The sequence below is a fragment of the Apodemus sylvaticus genome, chromosome 21, assembly GCF_947179515.1.
Source record: "Apodemus sylvaticus chromosome 21, mApoSyl1.1, whole genome shotgun sequence".
NCBI classification, from domain to species: Eukaryota; Metazoa; Chordata; class Mammalia; order Rodentia; family Muridae; genus Apodemus; species Apodemus sylvaticus.
The window spans coordinates 35,453,072-35,467,804 of record NC_067492.1 but is presented as its reverse complement, the minus strand read 5'-3'; the positions used below and the strand labels follow the sequence as shown (position 1 = coordinate 35,467,804).

Here is a 14,733-nt window from a genome sequence, read left to right as displayed (position 1 = left end):
GGAGTGGGGGTGGCTAAACTGAGGGTCAGACATTCCGTCATGCCACAACATGAACAGGAGGTTCTTATCCAGTTCGCCTGTCTCGGGTAGCTGGGCAGCCAGGCGTGCCCACCTCTGAGGGCAGTTAGTGGGGTGGGGGTGGCCATGGAGGTAGCCAGCATGAACTTGGCTAGGGAACAAGATACTGGATTGGCCTCTTCCCTGCAGGCACGAATGAGGTGAACACAGGGAGAAAGGTTGTGTGCCCATGCCAGGGGCCAAGGCTGCTTCTTGTTGGCATGCGATCAAACATCATTGGGACCAGAAAGAGAGACCCGGGGGAAGGAACCATCCTGAAGGTCAGACTCTAGTTGAAGCCACGACACTGGGCTGGGAGTCTCCTTCTCTGATCTAGTGTAAACAGAGGCCCCCTAGCAGGGCTGTAGGAGAAAACACCAGCCCCTTGTGTGGCATACAACAAGTGTACCGCTGCTATTTGGGGCAACGGGTGAAGAGGGACAGTGCTGTGTCCAGGAGGGGATTTAAAGAATTTCTGCTAGCATCTGGGAGGTGTGACTCTCCTCAGACCACACCTGTGGCTGTGGAAACCTGGGGCAGGTAAATGTAGGCGGCCTACCTGCTTGGCTCCATCCCCAAGGACCTAGAGTGGCAGAAACCAGGCAAACTTGACTTGGGCGGACTCAGCTCACATCCTGTCCTGGGCCTTTATTCCACTTTGTCTGGTATGTTGTCCTTGAACCCCAATCCCAGGTTTGAATCTCCATGATTTAAGGCCACTTTAACAGCTGAGAGAAGCCCCTGTTTCCCTTCCTCTTGGACCAGCCATATTTTCCTATTCCTCCCCAGCTAGGGGAAGGGATGCCCCCCAGTGGGGAAGGCTGTCGGGGCACTGGCACACAGCTGCCTTTGTAAGTGTGGCTGAGTCACATGGACACCCCCATCCTTGCTGGACCCTGGGGCAGTGTGACGGGAGGTGGTGTTATCATGGGGCTGTGGCTTCCCCCACGCTTGTGGGCAGGAGGCTTTCCCACGGGAATGAAGGGAGCAGGGAGGTGGCTGGGAACACAGCCCTAGCTTGTCTTCTGTGTTACAGGCTACTGGATTGTGGGGTGGCTGACCCCTTTCTGTGCCTCAGTTTCCGCCTCTGAAAAATGGTCCAGGCATTCCTGTTGTGTAAAAGAGACACTGGATGTTCACAAGCTGGAGATGTGTGCCCTGGTGATCTTGTTAGCATCAGTGCTGGGTATCGTGCTCTAAAATATACAAGGTCTCTGAGCTTGCAAGAGAAGCCTGTACTTCACCTCTTTTTGGACAATTAAAAACCCACCTCTGATCAGGCATTAGGTTTCTGGGCCCCTTGGCAAGGCTGGGCACAGCGCATTGCTCTTGACAAGGCTGGCATGTGTAACCTATTCTATCAGGCGGATTAGAAAGACTGAGGCCTGAAGGTCCCTTGAAGCTACACCAGCCGCATACTCTGTCCTCTGTGCTTGGGACTTGCCTCAGGCAGCAGCCGCAGCAAGCAGCCCTGTTTCTTATCCATATCCCGGGGTCCGTGCGTCCCAGAAGGTCTCTCCTTAGTGCCCAGGGAGCAGGCGCTGGTTTTTGTCTTCGGCTGACAGAGAAGGGGTGGCTGGGGAGAGATGCTTGCCCAAGCCACCAGCTGGCAGAGTCTGCTGTAGCCAGTTGGCTGGGGAGCAGCATCAGTATCGGCTCTCTTCCATGTCTTATAAAGAAGGGGCACTCATCAGCTGCCTGTGCTCCCCACCCCATGCTGCCTCTGTCACCTGCCTGTAATCCCACAAGCCTCCCTGTGGAGCTGCTGTTTTCTGGCTGGGCTTCCAGTAGCCATGGGAACCAAAGAGGATGTGTGGTTCCCTAACGCATCAGATCCACTCGCATCCGACTGAATCCGACCGTGCATTAGAACAGCCTTTTCTCATCTCCCAGATCTGCACCCTATCCCTGACTATGCACGTCAGGGGTGCTTTTGATACCCCCCTTTCCCTGTTTGACTTTCCTAAGTCTTGTTTCTGGTCTTTCAGATGAGAGTCTTCACCCCAGCTTTTTCTCTGTCTCCATCTTCAAGGCCCGTGACCTGACCCCAGCCACCCATCCCCACTTCTCACACCACACCCAGCCAGTTCAAGACCTTAGAGGAGAGACCGGCCTACTTAAGCTTTACCAAACACGATAACCCCCTGGGAATCCTATTAAATTTTAGGTTCTTATGGGATGGATCTGGGGCACATCTGAAGTCTGAGGTTTCTGGCAGATTTTCATAATTTGAGCACTGAGCACAGGTGTCCTTCCTGTGCTCAAACACCTTCCCAGACGCCCCTGCGCCTTGGATCAGCCCTCCAGTTCCACTCATTTAAAATCTTCCACTATCTGGCCCCACTTCCTTCAAAGATAGCTCTCCACCCCTGCTGCTGGTCTCCCTAGAAGGCTCTTCTGAGGGGAGCCTTTTCTTGAACTTTCTGTCTTCTCCTCCATTTTCCAACCTTTGAAGGGTGTGGCTGAGGGCCCCTTGCTTTCTCAGTACCCGGGTCTCTACTGTATGGTGGAGATGATGAGGTTAAGGGTGGTAGCTGCTGGATGTTTGCTGAGAGCCAGAGACCCAGTTGCTCTTAGCCGTGCGGCCTTGGATAAGTCGATGGTTGTCTCTGATGTCTCACCTTGTGTAGTGGGGGTGCTGTGTGCGCACCACTGCGCACCTCCCTGCCCCCCTCTGCTTCCCCAGCTGTGAGACCTTGAAGAAGTTAACTACCTGCCCTGAGCATCTTCCCTCTCTCCCCCCCTCCCTCCCTCCCTCCCTCCCTCCATTCACCACCCCCCCTGCCTTGCCCTCTTCCTCCTTCGTTACCACATTCCTGGAGAATTCCTGGAGACTCATTAATTGTCTGGGCAGGTGCTGGGAAGCAGGGAGGAGGAGGGAGGCCTGGCATGCTTCTGGAATGATTGCTGTTATTCTGTTACTGCCATTATTGTTATTGTTGCCACTTGCCCTCATTAGGTTGTGAAATCCTCACGGCGGCGCTTCGTTTTGCTCACACAGAGGAGCCTTGGCTCCGGAGGGCCATGCTTATCCAAAACACTCCCCGCCCCCCACCCCGCCCCCACTCCCCACCCCCACCCCACCCCGCCGTGCAGGACCAGTGAACCTCAGCCGGAACAGCCAACAGATGACAGCCAGAGTGGGCATGATGGGGTGGGACCATTTCCAAATTGCTTCTTCTGAGGTTTTGGAAGGGCCCTTTACCTGAGCCTCAGTTTCCCAGTTTGGCTCAGCTGACAGACTCAAAAAAAAGAAAAAAACAAAGCTATTTCCAGAAGTCCCCAGGGGTCTCAGGGTCCAGGATGTGAGTTTTGAAAGGTTGAGATCGAGGGAGAATGGTCTGGCTCCCTGCTCGGAAGACGCTCAAAGACTTGGGTCAGCAGTCAGCCACGGATGGCCTCCAGCCAGGCGGCCTGACACCCCCTTCCTCTTGTAGTACCTTCCGCTCAGCTCTGCCAGTCAGCGCTGGCTCTGCCTGCTGCCACAGAGGTTAGACTGTCCTTCAGGAAGGGGTAGTTGTTGGCTGGGCCTGGAGGAAGGGGCAGCAGCATCTGAGTATCTGTTGCCATGGCAAACTGGTTTCTTCAAATTAAGAACTTCAGGGGAGCAGCCCCCAGGGACTTAATAATGGGGGTGTGTGTATGTGAGGAGACACGCTCATCCCAGCTCAAACCCGTTTTTGAAACTGGCACCAGGGTGCTGGGCTGATGAGAGGAGAGACCCAGGTCCCCACTTGCCAGGCCTGAGTCATGGGCATCCCCCAGGGTCCCGCCTCACCTCCGTCAGGCAGCCCTGCCTCCTCCTGCCTCCCTCTGAGAAAGCCATGACTCACAGTTAGCCAGTCATCTCATCTCCAGCCTGAAGGGAGGAGCTGAGCTAGGGCAGGAGGGAGTCCCGGCCCTCCTCCGGCTCCACACAGGCTGCCGCCTGGCCTGGTCTCTACTATAGGAAAGGGGCTGCTGGCTGGTGGGAGCCTCCCCCCACCACACCCCCCAGCCAGTGCACTTGCTAGCTCTCACACTCTGGTTCAGAGACCCAGACTGCAAGATTCAGCACTGGACGTGAATCCTGAAAGGTGGTCCAGCTGCCCGGCTCCCTCCAGAAGCCGCCGCCTGGCACCAGGTACCGACCGGGCTGAGGGCGGCCAGTGGGTGGGAAGAGATGGGGAGGGCATGTAGCTGCTAAGCAGAGAGTGTAGAATGCAAAGGGATCTTGGGGGGCGGGGGAGGGTTAGTAAACTCAGAGCTACCTGGAAAGAGGATGGGGTCAGAAGGACGAGCATTTTGGAACCATTAGTTGTTGGGTATTTGGGAAACCGAGCTTCCACTGGTGTGGTACAGTCTTGGGCCCAGCAGTGTGGCCGCAACGCTCTGTGCCTTTTGATAGACTGGCTGCTCTCAGCCTTATGCTGTGGCATTCACCTGTAATCCTAGTATTTGGGGAGGTAGAGGTAGGTGGCCCTCAAGTTCAAGGCTAGCCTGGGCTACGAAGAAGCTCTGTGGCTGTAGGGAGCCCCTGAGTGGGCAGGTAGCTTGTCTGAGGTCACACAGCAAGTCTGGAGACGGAGAGCCAGGCTCCGGAAGAGGGCACTGTGGTAGACTTAGCATGGTGCCCCTGATGGTGGCCTCCTCTATAGATCCCCTTAGGGACAGGACAGGGGCCCCTAGAGAGCCAGGGCAGTAACGACTTTTGACCAAGGACCGAAGGCACAGTGTGACATTGGTCTGAACAGGAGGCACCTGCAACAAGAGTCCTGGGAAGGAAGCCAAGGCGTCAAGAGCTCCTTACCCGCTAACCACAGATCCTCAGGGCCCCCAGCTGCTTGGGCCTGATAGCACCTCAGTCCCCTTCCCCTGGTGTGGGAAATGGGGCCAGGGTTCCTGTCTTCCCCACTCTCCAACCAGCCATCTGTGTGTAGTGACCGTTAGGGCCTCTAAGGAGCTCATTTTACTGAGGGGTGGGGTGGGGTGAGTAGAGACAGAGCCCCTTTCCCCCCTTTCCCCCTTCTCCCCCTTTTCCCCCTTTTTCCCCCTTTCCGCCTGGGCCACTGTGGCATGCGGTGAGTGACATGGGTGGGAAAATCCTATGCCTCCTTCAGAAGGCCAAGGGAGGGTGCTGATTTTAATCATTAAGCGCCTACTGTGTGCTGCTCCCTGTTGTCCTCCCTACTCCACTGTTGCACAGTGAGGCAAATAAAGTTAGTTGGAACTTGCAGCTGGCATCCTCCCTGCAGCCGCCCAGGAGTCAGAGACCACTGAAAGGGCGAGCTCTGGTCATTGGGAGCTGCAGGCTGCCGAGGGGTCCCCAGAGTGCAGGCCAGTCCCTGTATGGTCTCCCCTGCCCTGTTCAGAGTCTGCACTAACTTTTGAGTCCAGACTTTTATCTCCTTTTGCTATTTAGAGCCCCAGGAACTTGAAATTCATCCCACCTTGGTCAAAGTCATTCTAACCAGCGTCTCTCTGGGTTGCTAAATTGGCATGGTGGGGGGCGGGGGGGGGGACCCTAGCCAACGTACTCCTGTGGGCTGAGGACTTGGCTCCTAGAGTCTAGGGCAGGGGGATCCTGGTGCGATCTTGGGTTAGGAGGTTGTCCTAATCAGCTTGTGTGTGGCATCACCATCCGGTTAGGGACAGGCTGGTGAGGAGGTCTGATTGTAGAGCTGGAGGTGATGGCTGGAGCTCTGGGATTGTGAGAAAGAAGGAGTGAGTCTGGCCCTAAACTGGGCAGAGGGGAAGAGGGAGGGGCGGTGCCCGGGCATAGATGGGCGGAATGTCCGTGGCGGGGAATATAACATGGGGAGAATTTGCGGGGAACATTGAAAGCTCAGAAGCATGGGGCCAGCCACTTGGCATACTTGGTGTCACGGCAGAGGGTCTCAGTCTCCTGTGCAGTGGGAAGCGATGGTGAGAGGGCCGGGCAGCAGGGTGGGCAGGGCAGAAGATGAATGCTGTGGGTCTGACCTGGCTGCCTCTCAGCCCCTGGCTGCTCGGTTGAGCCTCAGGCTTAGGACTGGCTTCCTGGAGAAGGGAAAAGAAGTGGAACTGATAGTTCAACCACAGGAAGGGGAATGAAGAGAGCAGATAGAGTTATGCTAGGTTCTGTGGGGATGGCCTGCTTATCAGGATTCTGCATAGACAAGGAAGAGACATGGTCAGGACAGCCACGAAGGGGGCCGCTGTGGATGATCTCCCGTCCAGTGGATGCTGAGCCTTCACTGGGATTCAGGATATAGGATGAGCTTCTAGTCAGTAGGGGAAGGGGCAGGGCCCCCGATAAGGGTATTTAGAGGTGCTGGTGGGGATGTTGGGGGATGTGTGAGAACACAGGACCCAAATCTCGGTGCCGCACCCTCCCCCTCAGGGTGGAGGTCCTCAGGGTGGCCCTACTTTCTGACTCACATCAGATGGGGGCATCATGTGAGTGCACCCGGCAGCCGAGGGTGACCAGCCTCCAGGGACCTGGCAGATGGCAAGTAGGGGGTGGGGCAGGGCTGGCACAAAGGGGCCTCTCAGATGCAGTGGGTGGAGCACTGGCAAACCATCCCTTGCTCGGCTGAGAGCTTGTCCCGGCTCCAGGCTCTGGACCTCCAGCCCCATCTGGAATTGCTGGGGGCCCCTGGGGAGCCTGTAGATTCTGAGGTCAGGCCTGGGCTCCTAAGGAAAGGGTCTAAGGGTAGCCTGCTGCTAATCACTGGCCTGCCTGGCGTGAGGTGGTCTGAGATACCCCGGCTGGGACCCCACGTGCTTCGAACTCTCCAAGTATCCTGGAAGCCCAGCCTGGATTAGAACATTCCATGCTGGGCTCAGTGCTTACTTTAGAGACAAGGAATGGGGGTGAGGAAGGTTCACTGGTGAGGGATCCAAATCTTTGGGGCTCCATGTTTCACTGTTGTTTGCTGCCTCTCTTGGGAGGCAAGGAGGTCCTTGTCTGGGTCCTAAGTATGTGCCCATGCCTTGCCACTGACAAGCTCATGTGTTTGGTGATGGGATTCGGGCAGACTGGCTCAAAGAAGACTTGCGCATACCCCCTTTCTGGTTGTGTGGACTTGGGCTTGTGCCTCTGTTTCCTCATCTGTAACCACATCTTCAGGGGGCTGCTCCGAGCATCGCAGAGTTAACATGAAAACACTCAGAATAGCCCTTGAATCATGGGAAGCTAGCATTCGCCTTTCTGGCTCCCCTTGGATGGATGGGATACCGAAGTCGGAGTCATCACTCCTTATCTCCAAGGCCTGTGGGGGAGCTGGACACTGGAGCGAGTCAGCTTGCCCCGACTCGTCCGATCTGCGTCGGCAGCAAGGCTAGCATAGCTGGGCACCAGGCTCCTGGGCTGGCACTGCTTTTGTTGATGTGTGGACTGCAGTTCTAAGCAGGCAGAGATAAGAACTTAGTGCTGAGAAGCTGGCGGGACATCCGACATCAGCAGGCAGTGCTCTGCGCTAATGGGAGACGGACTGGGACTGAGGGACTGGCTCTTGAGAACCCTGATGGGTCCATGGTTCTGTGGCTAATAGCTTCGGCCCGCCCTCCCCGTTTCAGAGCCACTTTGACTCCAGAATGATGAGATGGAAAACTGTCCTCACTGCCTCTGCATCCCGCTCTTCTGTCCCCCAGGCCTCTGCCCTCCTCCTTCCAGCAATATCTGCCTGGATTCTCAATTCCTGTGGCAGAAAGTGGGTGAGCACCAGAGACTCATGATACACAAAGATCACAGTTTCTCTGCCTTTGAGTGGAAAGAACCAGACCCATCTCTTGTAAGACTGGTTGCTAGAACACAGGGCAACATGGGCTACAAATGTACAGTCAGCACGCTGCACCTTTGGGAGTCCTCAGTAAGCCTGCTGTGCTATTCAGGGGGTGCTTGAATATCAACTAAGTTCAGATTCCGGAAGGGTAACCTTGAGCAAGTATCACTGTACTCCGTACCCCCTGCTGTCCTGTCCTCTCTCTCTCCTGTCCTCTTTCCTCTTTTCCTCCCCTCCTCTTCCACTCTGCTCTTTCCTTTATCTTTTTCACACAGAGTATTACAATGTAGCCCAGGCTGGCCTCAAGCTCCTATTATTTGCACCTCAGCCTGCCAAGTGCTGAGATTACTATCAGGAGCTGCTGTGTCTGGTAAGTAACTTCCTTGCTCTGAGTTTCATTTGCAGTAAGGCAAGGATGAAGATACTTGACTCTCCAAGAGGCACTATCGGGAGTGAGGGCATAGCCACGTATTGCTCAGGCTCAGGAGAAGCAGGCTTCATCCTAATCTGCCCCAGACCTTCTCTATCTCCCACTGTGGCCGTGCCCTAGCTTAGATCAGATGGAGGGGTAGGAGTGTGGGCTCTGTGTCAGCCTGGGTCCATCTGAGCGCCTTCAGCTGTGTGAACATGGGCAGGTGTGTTAACCCTGCCCCTGGTTTCCTTTAGTTTTAAAGCGGGAGTAACAATGGCATCTCTAGAGCCATGAGACATTAAGTGCTTCCTTCCCAGTTCCATAAGCGTTGTGCGGCTAGGGGTACCATTCTGGAACCTTCTTTGGGGGGAGTGGCAATGAGTTTATCCTAGAGAAACAGTTTGCCTCTTGTCAAGACGTCATGTCATCAGGAAGGCTTCGATCCATAGATAGCCCATGCCCCCAGATATTCCACTGAGGGGGTCCTAGTTGCTGCTCCAGGATCATCCTGTCTGGGACTTAATCCTGCTTCCTAAGACCTGGGACCATACTGCCAGATGCTTGCCTGCCTGCTGGGTATCACTCTAAAGCCAATCAGTTTGATTCACGAGCCACCTCCTTTGGGACTGTCGTCCTCAGAGTTCCATCTGGGGTCCTTGGGTGCACAGACATTCTTATCTGGGGAGGATGGCAGCCCGACAGTGGACAGACAGACTACACATGATGACCGGTCTTTGCCTTCTATCATATCTGATTCTCTGTTTCCTGGGAGAAGGTCACTGTTGACCTTGACCTTCTAGAACTCGCATGGCCAGACAGATGTTACTTGTCTGCAAGAGAAATCTCTCTCAGTGGTTTACGGCTTGTGTTCATGACTCGCAGATGCTCAGTGGTAGCGGGAATCCAGCCCACTGTGACACTATCTTAGGGCCACCAAATTTCTTGGGTTCTGCAGCCTTCGAGAGAGATGACTTCACAGTTAGTATTACAGTCATTTGGCTGAGGCTTCTCTTTAGAATTTCAAGTGCAGGGGAAAGAGGTGGAAGACATGTTTGCATGTTTGCAAAAAGCAAGGGAAGGTGACTCTTAGGCACTGCCTACTGTTTGGCCGCCATCCTGGATTCAGAAAAGATGCCTGGGTTCCAGCCAGGCTGGCGGCCTAAGGAATACTCCAAGATCACTATCCTTTTGTACTGGGTTCCCTTGGTCCCTAGGGTCAGAGTTGGGTGGCCATTGCCAGCTGAGTCCAGTTCTCGGGGTATAGTTTTATTTCTGGAAGCCTGGGTTTCTGACCTTGTGGTAGGTGACAGGTGTCCAGACCCACCTGTTTCGATGTGACATATGTGAGAGGTGGACCTCAGAGGTCGGTCAGGACAGCTGAATCATGGCTGAGCCTGGGCCTGATTCCCGTCTGTTGTATCATCATCTGAGCATGTGCCAAATGGCTTGGGTTTGGCCAACAGCCCAGCTCCGTAGCCTCCACTTCACTGCTCAAAGCCCTCATTCCGTCTTTGGTCCCTGGAGCTGAAAAGTTTAATCCTTGTTTCAGAGATGATGAACTAGGTTGAAGGTTCGTGGACAGTCCATGACGGCAGGGACTTGGACTCTGGTCACTTGTCTGTGATCAGACTTGTTCCCATGTTGTCAAAATGGCTGTTCCCACTGGAGGTGGTTAGCTCTCCACCCTTGCAAGTATTCACCTTGGTCAGAGATGATCTAGAAGGGACCTGGGGGATCATGGCGCTCTTCTTCACAGCTCTTTCTAACCGTGAGCTTTTCCATCCCTGGAGGGATGGCACTGATGGCCCAGTGCTTTCGTGTTATCAAGTGTGACACAGCACGTGGGTAGTTCTAGTGCATCAGGGGGTGTCTCTGAGTGACATGATGCGCCTCTACTGCCTTGATGGTCTCTGCACCAAGCTCCCCCACTGGTGTGTCTCACTACATCTCCAGGGGTGAGGAGCTGGGAGTGAACGAGGTAGTTTTGTTCAGGAAAAGGCACACACCCATCTGCAGGGTCTGGGGTCTCTCGATCTTCCTATAGCCTGGCAGGGTGCCCACGCTGCTGCTCCTCCTCCCCAACACTGGCTAGGATATCACCTTGCCGGATTTGTGGGCAGTGGGCATGGCAGTAAGGAACCTTCTTGCCAGACTCCCAGGAGCTGTACTTATCCCAGCTAGTAGGGAAGCTTGCCCCATCCTCTTGGGATCCCTGCTGGTCGGGTCTAGTCTCTGAACCTGGCACTGGATGAGCCTGGTTTCCCAGGCTGTGATTAGGGAAGACACATGGGTAGACATGTATCCCTGGTAACCCTGCTGTGGGTTTCAACACAGGCAAGTGTCCCATCTCTGTCCCCCTACTAAGGGAACCAGAGTTCAAAGCTACAGTAAAGGTGATCTGTGAAGACGGTGGCGTTCACACAGCGCATGCGTGAAGAGGGTTGGTCTGGCATGGCCCCTCAGCTGTGAAGCCTTGGGGTTGTGGTAAAACCTCTTTGAGTCTCCATCTCCACCTCTGCTGAATGGCGCTGGCCGCTAGCACTCTGCGCTTTGTCCCTGCTGGTGCTGGGTGGGGGCTGCCAGAGCCCAGTAGAGACAGAGATAAAGGAATCAGACTGGATTGGGATCCAGTTTTACTGGCTCCATAGCCCTAGGCAAATAAAAGGAAATCCTTATAGGTGACAGTGGAGGTGTGGAGGCGGGTGCACATCATGGGGCTTATGGGCGTGTGGTACCTACTGGGACCTAACTCTGTGTGCCTTAATCCTAGTCTTCAGAGGCGCCTACCCTGGCTTCCTACCCTACCCCCACCCCTGCCCCAGCATACACTTCTTCCTGATCCACCTCAGGTTGCCTGTAGGAAGACAGCAAGCACTACATACAGAATACTGCTGTGACCTACCTTCCTAAGTGACGCTTCTTCCTGGGTTCCTTTAATCCCACACCGTCGAGCTGGCCCTCGAGGGGTCTAGAATGGTGACATTGCCGGAAGAGAAATCCGGGTGCTGATGGAATTTCAGATACCATGCAATCCAGAAGCCTTTGGAGTGGGCGCCTCTCACCCTGGGATGGGGGTAGGAGTAGGAAAACCTGGGAGCGGGGCTGGAGAGATGGCTCAGCAGTTAAGAGCACCGACTGCTCTTCCGGAGGTCCTGAGTTCAATTCCCAGCAACCACATGGTGGCTCACAACCATCTGTAAATGGGATCTGATGCCCTCTTCTGGTGTGTCTGAAGAGAGTAATGGTATACTCATATACATAAAATAAATAAATCTTTCAGAAAACCTGGGAGCTTCAGGGTTTCTCAGAGCTTTCATTAGGCTGGAGTTTCTCTCAACTCTCAGGCTGTGCATGGTCTGTAGGGAATCCCTACACTGGCCCAATACCCAGCAGAGGTGCCTGCTCTCCTAACCTGGTCAGAGGCCAGGGCTAGCCCAGTGCCCTGATCTTGAGCAGATGTCTTTAGCCTGAATCTACAGTATCAGGAATCAGCTGTTAGGGAGACAGAACCTGTGGCCTGGCTTTGAGATTCAATTTTTATTTTTTCTTTTTCATTTGCTCATGTGTTCAACTATCTGCACTGGGCAGCTGCCATGGCCCCACAGTGTACCAGCAAGGTTGTCAGAGGTGCTAAGACGATGGACAGACAGACAGACAGTTAGACAGACAGAGTTAGAGAGACAGCTCAGTGGCTAAGAGCCAACATTGCTCTGGCAGGGGACTTTGGTTCCTGGCACCCACATCGGGGAGCTTGCTCTAGTCCACCTTTGACTCCAGACATAGAGATCTTCTACCTCTGCCTTCCATAGCACCAGTGCTCATATGCACAGGCACACATAGAGAGACAAACAGGCGCATACATATAGCACTAATAGCTTTAAAAGCCGGGTGGTGGTGGCGCACGCCTGAAATCCCAGCACTTTGGGAGGCAGAGGCAGGCAGATTTCTGAGTTCGAGGCCAGCCTGGTCTACAGAGTGAGTTCCAGGACAGCCAGGGCTATACAGAGAAACCCTGTCTCGAAAATAAAATAAAATAAAATAAAATAAAATAATAGCTTTAAAAAGAAAAAAAAAAAAAGACAGCAAATGCCACCGAAGAACAGTAAGCAAGCTAATTGCAAGGACACTTCAGAAGTGACCTAGGGCCCTCAAAATAGAGCAGGTCACTAGAGACACAGAAGTTACTTTGAATTGGGGAGTCACAGATGGGGTTTCAGGAGAGGGGACATTTGAATGAAGGCCCAAGAAGGCCAGTTGGAGTGGGAGTCTTAGAAAGTACTCATAATGGTGAAGGGGTTGGGGGGGGGAAGCATGTGCAAAGGCCCTGGGGTGCAATTGGACTTGGTGGATGTGAGGAGGGCAGAGTGGGACCAGGGTCACTGGCTTGTGTTGACAGCTATATTGTTCTGTGAGCCCCAGATATCTGACGGACATTTGTGATCCCTTCTTCCCCTCTGCTCAGAAGCATCGGAGAAGCTCAGTGAGAACAGAGTTGGTTCTATCCCGGGCTGTGGTTTCTGAGCAGTTGTTAGCTCTGCCGGGTTTCTCATGGGTGAAGATGGGTAAGAGGCTCGGGGGCTGCAGATGTGAATGTGTTTCTTGCTACAGTGAGTGAGTACGCATCGTGTGCCAAGGGTCTAGGTGCCCTCCTTCTGAGTTCTCAGAACCTCAGCACCCCACCAGCTTCTTTGAGGTCTCAGGGTCCTTTGATCCAATATGGCTACCTTCCCAGCCAGTGGGCCTTGGGGCTCTCTCTGGAGTCAGGGGAAGGTGTCCCCACCCCACCCCCACCCCTGCCCAGGACAGCAGCTCCTTTCTTTGCTTTCTTTTCCTCTTCCTCCAGGCCCAAAATAGAGCCTGAATGGTCCGAGGCTCTGGCAGTGAGACAATAGTGGCCTGCTGACCGAGGCAGCCTGCTGGCCCGGGGCCATGGGCTGGAGGCACTGGGCTGGTGTGCACGGGGCTCCAAGCCCAGCTGCCTTTCCCAGGACCCAAGCCAGGCCTTTTACCTGAGGCGTGGGATCCACTGGAGTCAGTGGTGCTCTGGGGAAAGGTTTGCGTTGGCTCCCCAGAGGGCCGGGACCTGTGCCTCAGACTCCTTCCTTATCTGCTGCTGGCGGGAGCTGGAGGCCTTTAGATTCCTCTCTGTTCTCACTCAGATTTGGAGTTCAGGCGTGACCCTACGTGATGTATATCTTTCCCTTTTGACTCACTGGGTAGAAAGGTGTCACAGGGGTAAGAGCTGTGCCCACTTAGAAAGGAGCGAGTACCCTGTCTAGAAATCAAATTAAGCTTGGGATGTACATTGTGTTGGGGAGGGGACCAGACAGGCTGAGATGGGTTCTTACAGTCTCAGAGATCTGTGTTTGAGTTTCATACCCTGCCCTTTCCAGCTAGGTAGCCTTGAACAATCACACCCCCTCCCCAGACTCTAGAGTCCTGTCTCAGCATGGGCTCAACCAGGTTCACCACAGAGTGGTAGAAATGAGCAGCTAAAATGCCCAGTGCTAGGTGCATGGCTTCAGAAGCCTCGACTCTGTCCTGCCCTCTTCCTGGGCAAGTAAAGAGGGTCCCAGAGACTCCCACCATCGCCTGGGATAAGCAGGAGGAGCCTCAGGTCTGGGCTGGCTCGTGTAGGGGATTATGAGTGAGCTGTGGCAATCTGGAAGGGCTGCCGGGAGGAGGCAGACTTTCGACATGTTTCAGGGAAGAATGGCACACTGCAGCCAACAGCAGGGATTGGAGGGTAGGCCCCCTGGCTTGTGGCCCAGGCCACAGGGAGGCAGGCAGCATGTAGCCAGTATTCATTTGGCCGAGGGTCTCCCTCCCGTCCTGTTCTAAAACCATTCGGCATTAAAGTCATTCTGAGGATTGGAAGTGGACATACACATCTGTGATCTTGGTACTTGAGGCTGAAGCAGGAGGATAGCAAGTTCTCTTTCCCATAACCCTGTATCCCTCCCTTTTCCCCGACACTGAGATATAGCTAATGGTGGTGGGCTGTTGGGGACCCTAGGAAAGGGGCATCACACATAGCTGGTCCTCTAAGAAGATACAAAGAGCATACTTGCCTGGACTACATTGCAAGATCTTCTTTCAAGCCTCTCCCCTCAAAGGAAAAAAGTCATTGCGACTAACTGGAAGATTTCACGCAAAAAAAAAAAAAAAAAAAAAAATTCTACCACTCTGTTTCTCCAGAGAACTCGGGTACTCTGGTACTTTGGGGTCCCCTTGAGACAGATACCTTATGCTCTAGGACCTGTCCTCTTGCATGTACACCCGCTTGTCCCTGCCTGTCCCTGCCTTAGTCCTGGCAGCCTCAGGACGAAAGCTCTCACGCTCGCCCGCTCGCTCTCGGGTACAGACAAGTTAGAGAGCCCGCGCAGTGACACAGTCCATGCAGCTGCCAACGGTTGCCAGGGCAACGGTTGCCAGGGGCTGCTGTCACCTGCGCCCCTTCCTCCCCCTTGGCGCTGGAGGCCCGGTCTTCTCAGCTCAGCTTCCCGCCTGCCCCCTTTG

At 54.4% G+C, this 14,733-nt stretch overlaps 1 protein-coding gene across 3 annotated transcripts in view; it reads left to right on the top strand.

Moving 5' to 3' along the window:
- Positions 1–3,676: 3,676 nt before the first annotated feature.
- Adgrg1 (adhesion G protein-coupled receptor G1) overlaps positions 3,677–14,733 on the top strand; it is a 30,137-nt gene continuing 19,080 nt past the window's right edge. The window contains exon 1 of one of the 3 annotated variants that reach the window (XM_052166612.1): positions 3,677–4,180. The gene's annotated coding sequence lies outside the window, so the exon portion shown is untranslated. Of the gene's footprint in view, positions 4,181–5,939; positions 5,962–14,733 lie in introns of those variants that run through there. The other 2 variants (XM_052166609.1, XM_052166611.1) reach the window with 2 other exon arrangements.